Source organism: Ovis aries, chromosome X, assembly GCF_016772045.2.
Source record: "Ovis aries strain OAR_USU_Benz2616 breed Rambouillet chromosome X, ARS-UI_Ramb_v3.0, whole genome shotgun sequence".
Classification (NCBI taxonomy): Eukaryota; Metazoa; Chordata; class Mammalia; order Artiodactyla; family Bovidae; genus Ovis; species Ovis aries.
This window is the reverse complement of record NC_056080.1, coordinates 129,159,983-129,169,089: the sequence shown is the minus strand read 5'-3', so window position 1 is coordinate 129,169,089 and position 9,107 is coordinate 129,159,983. Positions and strand designations below refer to the sequence as shown.

Genomic DNA, 9,107 nt, shown 5'->3' with positions numbered 1-9,107 from the left:
ATCTGATAATATAATCTATAGATTCTCCTGCTTTCTTCTGATCAGTGTTTGCCTGGTGTATTTTTATTCATCATTTTACTCTTAAGCTACCTATCATTATATTTGAAGTGAGTTTCTTGTAGACAATATATAGTTGGAGCATTATTTGTGTTTCACATTGTTGTTTTTTAAATCCATTCTGACAATCTAGTTCATATAGTTATGCAGTTAGGCCATTGACAATTAATTATTGGTGGTATGTTTTGACTTAGATCTACCACTTTATTTTCCATGTTTTGTTGGTCCTCTCTGTTTTTCACTACCCTCTTTCCCCTTTCTTGCTTTCCTCTGCGTTATTTGAATGCCTTTGAGTATCTCATTTTAATTTTTTTACTCTGATTTTGAATATCTCTCTTTGTAGAGCAACATTTTTGTGGTTGCTCTGTGGATTATAAACTACTACTGAACTTTTCACAGTCTATTTAGAATCAGTATGTTACCACTTCAATTGATAAATAGAAACCTCACCTTAATATGTCCTGTTACCACCCCCCTTATGCTATATTTGCCTTATGCATTATATCTATATTGAAATGTACATAGGTATCTACTATAGCTAATTTATTGAAAACTCCATCAGTCAACATTATATTTCGCTGCGGTTTTCCACTTCAGGGTCCAACTCTCACACATCTGTACATGACTAGTGAAAAAAGTATAGCTTCGACGATATGGACCTTTGTCAACAAAGTGATGTCTCTGCTCTTTAATATACTGTCTAGATTCATCATAGCTTTTCTTCCAAGGAGCAAGCATCTCTAATTTCATGGCTATTTTCACCATCTGTAGTGATTTTGATGAATTCTGTCACTGTTTCCATTGTTTCCCTATCTATTTGCCATGAAGTGAAGGGACTGGATGCCAGTCCCATCTTCGTTTTTTGAATGTTGAGTTTTAAACCAGCTTTTTCATTCTCCTCTTTCACCTTCATCAAGAGGCTCTTTAGTTCCTTATCACTTTCTGCCATTAGAGTGTTATTATCTGCATATCTGAGGCTGTTGATATTTCTCACAGCAATCTTCATCCCAGCTTGAGCTTCATCCAGCCCTGGCATCTCATATGATGTATTCTGCATAGAAGTGAAATAAGCAGGGTGACAACATACCGCCTTTTTGTACTCCTTTCCCAATTTGGAAACAGTCTGTTATTCCATATCTGGTTCTATTACTTCTTGTCCTGCACACAGGTTTCTCAAGAGATGGATAAGGGGGTCCGGTACCCCCATCTCTAAGAATTTTCCACATTTTGTTGTGAGCCACATAGTCAAAGGCTTTAGCATAGTCAATGAAGCAGATGTGTTTGTGTGTGTGTGGGGGGGATTCCCTTGCTATTTCTATGATCCAATGGATATTACCAATTTGATCTCTGGTTCATCTGCTTTTTCTAAATCCAGCTTGTACATCTGGAAGTTCTTGGTTCACATACTGATGAAGCCTGCTGCTGCTGCTGCTGCTGCTGCTGCTTCATCACTTCAGTCGTGTCCGACTCTGTGCAACCCCATAGATGGTAGCCCACCAGGCTCCCCTGTCCCTGGGATTCTCCAGGCAAGAACACTGGAGTGGGTTGCCATTGCCTTCTCCAATGCATGAAAGTGAAAAGTGAAAGTGAAGTTGCCCAGTCGTATCCAACCCTCAGCACCCCCATGGACTGCAACCTTCCAGGCTCCTCCGTCCATGGGATTTTCCAGGCAAGGGTACTGGACTGGGTTGTGTTGAAGGCTAGCCTGAAGTATTTTGAGCATTATCTTGCTAGCATGTGAAATGAGTGAAGTTGTGTCATAGTTTGAACATTCTTTGGCATTGCCTTTCTTTGGAATTGGAATGAAAACTGACATTTTCCAGTCCTGTGGCCACTGCTGAGTTTTCCAAATTTGCTGACATACTGGAATCTCTTTAAAAAACTAATAATAGAGTTGTCATATTATTCAGCAACTCCACTCCTGGGCATATATCTGAAAAAAACTCTAATTTGAAAAGATACATGCACCCCAATATTCATAGCAACACTTTTTACAGTAGCCAAGACTTGGAAGCAACCTAAATGTCCATCAGCAGATGAATGGATAAAGAGGATATATATATAATATTCCTATATATAGATAGGAATATTATTTGGCCTTAAAAAAGAATAAAATCAATGCCATTTGCAGCAGCATAGATGAACCTAGAGATCATCATACTAAGCAAAGTAAGTCAGAAAGAGAAAGGCAAATATCATATGCTATCACTTATATGTGGAATCTAAAATATACAAGTGAACTTATTTACAAAACAGATACAGACTCACATGGTTAGAAAACACTCTTACAGTTACCAATGGGGGAAAGGGGAGCAGGGAGGGACAAATTAGGAGTTGGGAATTAGCAGATACACACTAACATCAATACAACAAGGTGCTACTGTATAACACAGGGAACTATATTCAATATCTTATAGTAAATCATAATCAAAAAGAATATTAAAAATGATATATGTATATATATGTATAACTGTGATTCATGGGGTCACAAAGAGTTGGACACGACTGAGCAACTGAGCTGAACTGAATTGATGTATAACTGAATCACTTTGCTCTATACTAGAAACTAACACATTGTAAATCAACTATACTTCAATTAAAAAGCAATATCAGTTCAGTTGCTCAGTCGTGTCCAACTCTTTGTGACCCTGTGAATAACAGCACGCCAAGCCTCCCTGTCCATCACCAACAGCACGCCAAGCCTCCCTGTCCATCACCAACTCCCGGAGTTCATTCAGACTCATGTCCAATCAAGCAATAATTTGGGCAGCACTGAATGCCAGTGTTCAGCGAGATTAGAGTATTTAGAACCCTGGTAGCTTCAGGATATAATGGGACAAGTTTTGGGGTTATTTCAAGTTTAAGTACTGTGCAGGCATTCAAAGCAGTTTCCCTGGTCTACTTCACCTCTCCTAACTTCTTACCCTTATCTGAAGTATAGGATTAAACAGGTAACTGAATAAGTGTTAAGTTTAAAGTAAATACAATTTAGAGTACCACTTGTCTACATTAATTTTATAAATATTAATTTTCTTTACCCTCCATATCGTGTTTCATAGGGGAAACATCTGTTATTAATTCACATAATCCCCATACTCAATTCTCTTGAACCTAGGGGTAGGATTTCATTGCTTTCATCGTCATCAATCATCATTACCATCATCATCACCATCACCAAGAGCAGTTGTCCTATGGGGGATTTTAAATGACCTGTCCTTTGATAACCCTGTATGGGAGACAGCAAAAGAGACACAGATGTATAGAACAGTCTTTTGGACTCTGTGGGAGAGGGTGAGAGTGGGATGGTTTGGGAGAATGGCATTGAAACTTGTATGTTATCATATGTGAAACGGATCGCCAGTCCAGGTTCGATGCATGATACAAGGTGCTTGGGGCTGGTGCACTGGGGTGACCCAGAGGGATGGGATAGGGAGGGAGGTGGGAGGGGGGTTCCATGTACATCCATGGTGGATTCATGTCAATGTATGACAAAACCAATACAAGTTGTATAGTAATAAGCCTCCAAAAATATAAATAAATAAAGTGAAAAAAAATGACCTGTCCTTAACTCCTGGTGACCTATCACCTACATAAGAGGTCACTGGGTATATGTAGTGTTTGTCAATTTTCTTTCATTATCAGGAGCCTTTTTTTGCCTAATCACCTCTAACCCGACTCCCCAGCAGAATGTGAAATTTCTAATACTCCAGACGTAGTTGATCTGTTTGTGTACTGTGGCTGTGGTCCTTTGGAGGTTCACAGACCATTGTGGGTTTTGTTTTGTTTTATGGTCTGCACCACATGGTTTGAGGGATGGAACCCAGGCCCTCAGCAGTAAGAGGGCAAAGTCTTAACCACTGGACTTCCAAGGAATCCCCTCACAAGCCATTGCAATACCTAGGAAATCTGATCCTCAAGAACCCATCTTTGATCCCTTGGGCATGGTGTCATCTGTTGAGAGTGCATGGTATATTGTGATTAAGGCAAAAACTGGAATCCCATTCCTTCTACATCCATCCCATGATCCACATTCAAAAAATGTCGTAATCAGATACCAGGCCTCGATGGACCATCCATGGATCCACTCAAAGCATTGATATGGAGCCATGCTCAAGTCCCTACACTTGGAGGGACCTGTAGACCTCCAACCTCATCCCTCTCTGGGAGAAATCTCACTTCCTTCTCTATTACCTGAGATATCCATTCTCCCAACTAGGTAGCCTGCCAGACTCCTCTATCAAAGGGATTATTCAAGCAAGAATACTGGAGTGGAGGGAAGATCCTCCTCCAGGGGATCTTCCTGACCCAGGGATCAAACCTGCATCTCCTGTGTCTCTTGCATTGCAGTTGGATTCATTACTGGCTGAGCCACCAGGGAAGCCCAGTCATTTCCATAAGTTTTCACAAAGGACAGAAGAAACACTGGCTTCAGACAACTTCTGCTTCCTGCTCTGTTATAAATCTCCCATGTAGCAGGGGGCAGGAGCCCAAGGCCTGGTTTCCTGCTGCAGGAGGATAAACACAGGGAGAGCAAAGATTAACCAATTCGGAAGTACATGTCCTGATACCTTTGCTAAAGCTCTGCCACCAGCAACCAAAGGTGCCCAGGCTGCCAGGTCCCAATCCTGGCTCTGGCAATTTGCATGGGGAGCAACTTCTTGTCCATTTTTCTCTGTGCTCAGGAGCACATGCTTTGGAGTTGCACACATCCACGAAGAGATGATAATGACACCTGTGATGTTGTGATATGAAATCCAGTCACTAACATGAAGAAGCTAGATTTGGGCCCCTCTAAATAATCTGCCTCATAAATAGTAGTAGCTCTTTCCTTTGTTGATTAGAGAACTTATGTGGTCCTGACCTGCCCCTTCAGTCTGGGTGCCTTACCCAGATTGCAGGTCAGAATCACCTTGGGGATCTTTTTCTAAACCCTCATATTAATTTCCCTTGTTGGTGGAAATAGGGCTTCTGTATCAAAAGGCATTCAACTTATTTAGGCATAATGACATGGGCCTTAAGAAATACATATGCCCATTTGGCACCAATAGTGTATGGCATTGTCCATTTCCCCTTCATTCTACCAGCATCAGTCATTAGCAGCTTTTGTCTTTATTTCCATATAGGATCTCTTCATTTTCCCCAGACAAGTCCCAGTGGAAGAGTCACCTCAGAAGCTGTGTCCTTAAACTTATAGATTCACACACTTCTTTGCTAGGGTTGCCAGATTTAGCAAGTAAACACACAGGATGCCCAGTTGTACTTGAACTTCAGATGAACAAAGAAATATTTCATGCAAAAAATCTACACCAAAAATATTTGTTATTTCAAATTCAAATTTAAATGGTTTAAGTATAATCCAGTAACCCTACAAATGGAGTGATCAGGAGGAGAACCAAGATGCTCTTGTCAACAGCACCAGCTGAGTCCCCAGCAGAAGCCAGCACCAATGCTCATCCACGTGAATGAGCTTTCTTGGATGTACTAGCCTAGTGGAGCCTCCAGCTGACAACAGCCACAGGTGAGACTCTACATGGAGCAGAAAACCACCCACAGTATCCTGAGAGATTAAAATATGGCTATTGTCTTGGTGGTGTTTGTCAAACAGAAATGGATATCTGAACCATATGGTTTTGGTGATTTTTCTTTTTCTCCAGTTTGTAACCATTGGATAAGACAGGGATTTGCTGATCTTTGAAGGTTTGGTAGGATTTCATAATTTTGGCTACAGTCTGTGTGTGGGTTTATATGTGGGGATAGGTTTTGAACATTTCCTCAATTCCTTTTTGGATTCCCAGGATAAATTTTCATGATGTATGACTTTCATCATACTCTTGGAATTTTAGAAATTCTTTTCAATCCCGTTGCCCAGACAAGTCTTTGCTGTTTGTGAAAGGAAGAAGAGGGTATTGTTGCAAACTGCTCCCTGAGATGCATAGAAAGCCATGTCCTCAGAAGATGGCTTTGTGAGTACACAGTCAGAACAAGCAGTGTTTACCCATTTTGACAAGAGTTTCTCAAAGATGGTGTCCTGAAACACTTTCTCCTGCTACAAGGATAGACTTGCAAGGAAGCCACTCTTCTTGAGTACACATAGGATACCTTCACTAGAACGCAGAGAGATATGCATTGCAGTTCTGGTCCTTTAGGACTGTCCTGGTACATCAGTGCAGGGTAGATAAATCTGTGCAGTTCTGGGGTTCATGAATATGAAGCCCACTTGCCTTGTGTGAAATCTAAGGCACATTCTACACTATCAGCTTTATAAGGAACAAAGTTGATGTATTTTTCTTATTTTTCATATTTCCTAATTGGTTTAGAGTCAAGACATGAAAGAGTGTATTTTCAGGGTCTCTTAAAAACTCAACCATTTTGGAGCAAAATCGTAGGAATAGTTTGGGAGTCAGTGAGACAGAAAAGAGGAGAAGAGCTGTGGATTTGTTTGTAGATGGAGAAGGCGATGGCACCCCACTCCAGTACTCTTGCCTGGAAAATCCCAGGGATGGAGGAACCTGGTTGGCTGTAGTCCATGGGGTCTCGAAGAGTTGGACATGACTGAGCAACTTCACTTTGACTTTTTACTTTCATGCATTGGAGAAAGAAATGGCAACCCACTCCAGTGTTCTTGCCTGGAGAATCCCAGGGACGGGGGAGCCTGGTGGGCTGCTGTCTATGGGGTCACACAGAGTGGGACACGACTGAAGTGACTTAGCAGCCACGCCTGAGGGCAGAGCAAACGTGCTCTATAAGGGCAGCTTGCTTCAAGAGCTTTGATGGGAGAGGGCCTCTGCTGTGCAACTTGTTTGTTCATACAACCTCACTAATCAGGGAAATGATTCTCTAGGTAGAGGAGTGAATGTGTGGAGAGGTCACATGGGTTTGGTCTGGCCTGTTCCTCTATGGTGAAAGAAAATATCAGGAATGGAGGATAAAAATTTCCCAAGAAAAACCAATGTATGGTTTAAATGACTTAGTTTTCTGCCTATTAAATGTTCCAGGTTTGCTTGCCTGAAATCGCTCTGAGATTTCCTCATTGACATTTTTCTGTATGCATCTACATCAGTCACATGACCAGAGACAGGTTATTTCTTTGCAGATGGCTAACTGCTTAGCATGGACTGTGATAGTACACATTCACCCTCAGAGGGAGGGTAACTCATCTCCCAGACCCCTAGGGTATTTCCCTGGGTCTCTCTGTTCTGATAATATGTCCCTGGTGGTGGTTTAGTCACTAAGTCGTATCCGACTCTTGCGACCCCATTGTCTGTAGCCTGCCTTTGTCCATGGATTTGTCCAAAGGCTCCTTTGTCCATGGATTTCCCATGCTAGAATACTGGAGCAGATGTCCATCTCCAGGGGATCTTCCTGACATAGGAATCGAGACCCTCCACCCCTCCCCTACATTCTTGTACCACCTGGGAAGCCCTATACTGTCTCTTTCAGTTCAGTTCAGTTCAGTCGCTCAGTCGTGTCAGACTCTTTGCGACCCCATGAATCGTAGCAGAGAGTGAAATTGAAGTCGCTCAGTCTTTTCCGATTCTTTGCGACCCCATGGACTGTAGCCTGCCAGGTTCCTCTGTCCGTGGGATTTCCCAGGCAAGAATACTGGAGTGGGTTGCCATTTCCTTCTCCGAGGGATCTTCCCAACCTAGGGATCGAGCCCAGGTCTATCGCATTGCGGGCCGACTCTTTACCCTCTGAGCCACCAGGGAATCCCCTACTGCCTCTTTAGTTCAATTCAGTTAAGTCGCTCAGTCTTATCCGACTCTTTGTGATCCCATGGACTGCAGCACGCCAGGCCTCCCTGTCCAACACCATCTCCCGGAACTTGCTCAAATTCAAGTCCATTGAGTCGGTGATGCCATCCAACCATCTTATCCTCTGTCGTCCCGTTCTCCTCCCGCCCCCAATCTTTCCCAGCATCAGGGTCTTTTCAAATGAGTCAGTTCTTCGCATCAGGTGGCCGAAGAATTGGAGTTTCAGCTTCAGCACCAGCCCTTCCAATGAATATTCAGGACTGATTTCCTTTAGGATTGACTGGTTGGATCTCCTTGCAGTCCAAGGGACTCTCAAGAGTCTTCTCCAATACCACAGCTCAAAAGCATTAATTCTTCGGCGCCCAGTTTTTTTTTATAGTCCAACTCTCACATCCATACATGACTACTGAAAAAACCATAACTAGACGGACAACCGCAACAGTCTCTTTAAAGCAAACGCAGTTTCTAACCACAAGCACGTATTTTGTCTCTCCAAATTGGACAGATTTTTGTTAGTTGCCGGGGTCCCAGTCTAGCGGCCCTAATGAGTATGTTTTCTCGGTTGCAGCCTGAAGAGCTGAGGCTTTTTACTTTAAGCTAAAGATAAGGGAGCGCAGGAGGGTGGGAGGGTATTGGTATTTAAGGTGGTAGAGGATCTCCAGGCGCCTGGCGGTTACCATAGAAACGTGACGTCAGCAAGGCGACCTTGACGACTTTTTAATGGAGACAAGCGCCTGGCGAGGAGAGAAGATTTCGCCTTCGGTTGTTTGGAACTGATTTGGGAGAGTGAGTTCCTGTGGGGGGCGCTGGACCGCCCTGGGGAAACAAAGGGATCCACATTCAAGTGGCCGCTTTCCCACTTTGGGTCTCGGGGCCCCGCTGTCTCGTAGGTAAAGCACTGGGGTCCCGCCCGGCCCCTGTGAGTGCGGTGTCCTGCGCCAGGGGTGTCCTGGAGCCACTTTCCTCCTAAATGCAGGAGCGCGGGAGGTGAGACAGGTAGCGACTCTCTCTGAGCCTCAGCTTTCCCCTCTGTAACATGGGGATAAGAATGTTTTCCCCACAGGATCGCTGAGAACGTTCAGTGATAACGCATGAGTAAGCCGATGGCCCTCTGGTTGTGGGATCATGGACGTCTTTATGAATTCTGGCCACTTTTTATTCCGTTTCCGCTTTGTTGTTAAGGGATAGATGAGAAAAGGAGAAGAAAAAGTCCGTGGTGGGAAACTCGTTGTAACATCTGGTTGTTATGATCACTACCCAATGGTTTTAGTGTCATTGTCATAACCTAGCACGGTG

The 9,107-nt window shown here is 43.3% G+C and overlaps 1 protein-coding gene across 4 annotated transcripts in view; it reads left to right on the top strand.

Annotated features, from left to right (window-relative positions):
• Positions 1 to 8,519: 8,519 nt before the first annotated feature.
• The window catches only part of BEX4 (brain expressed X-linked 4), a 75,641-nt gene continuing 75,053 nt past the window's right edge, over positions 8,520 to 9,107 (top strand). For 3 of the 4 annotated variants that reach the window (XM_042242278.1, XM_042242276.1, XM_060408108.1), the window contains exon 1: positions 8,520 to 8,597. The gene's annotated coding sequence lies outside the window, so the exon portion shown is untranslated. Of the gene's footprint in view, positions 8,702 to 9,107 lie in introns of all 4 variants that reach the window. The other variant, XM_042242277.1, reaches the window with a different exon arrangement.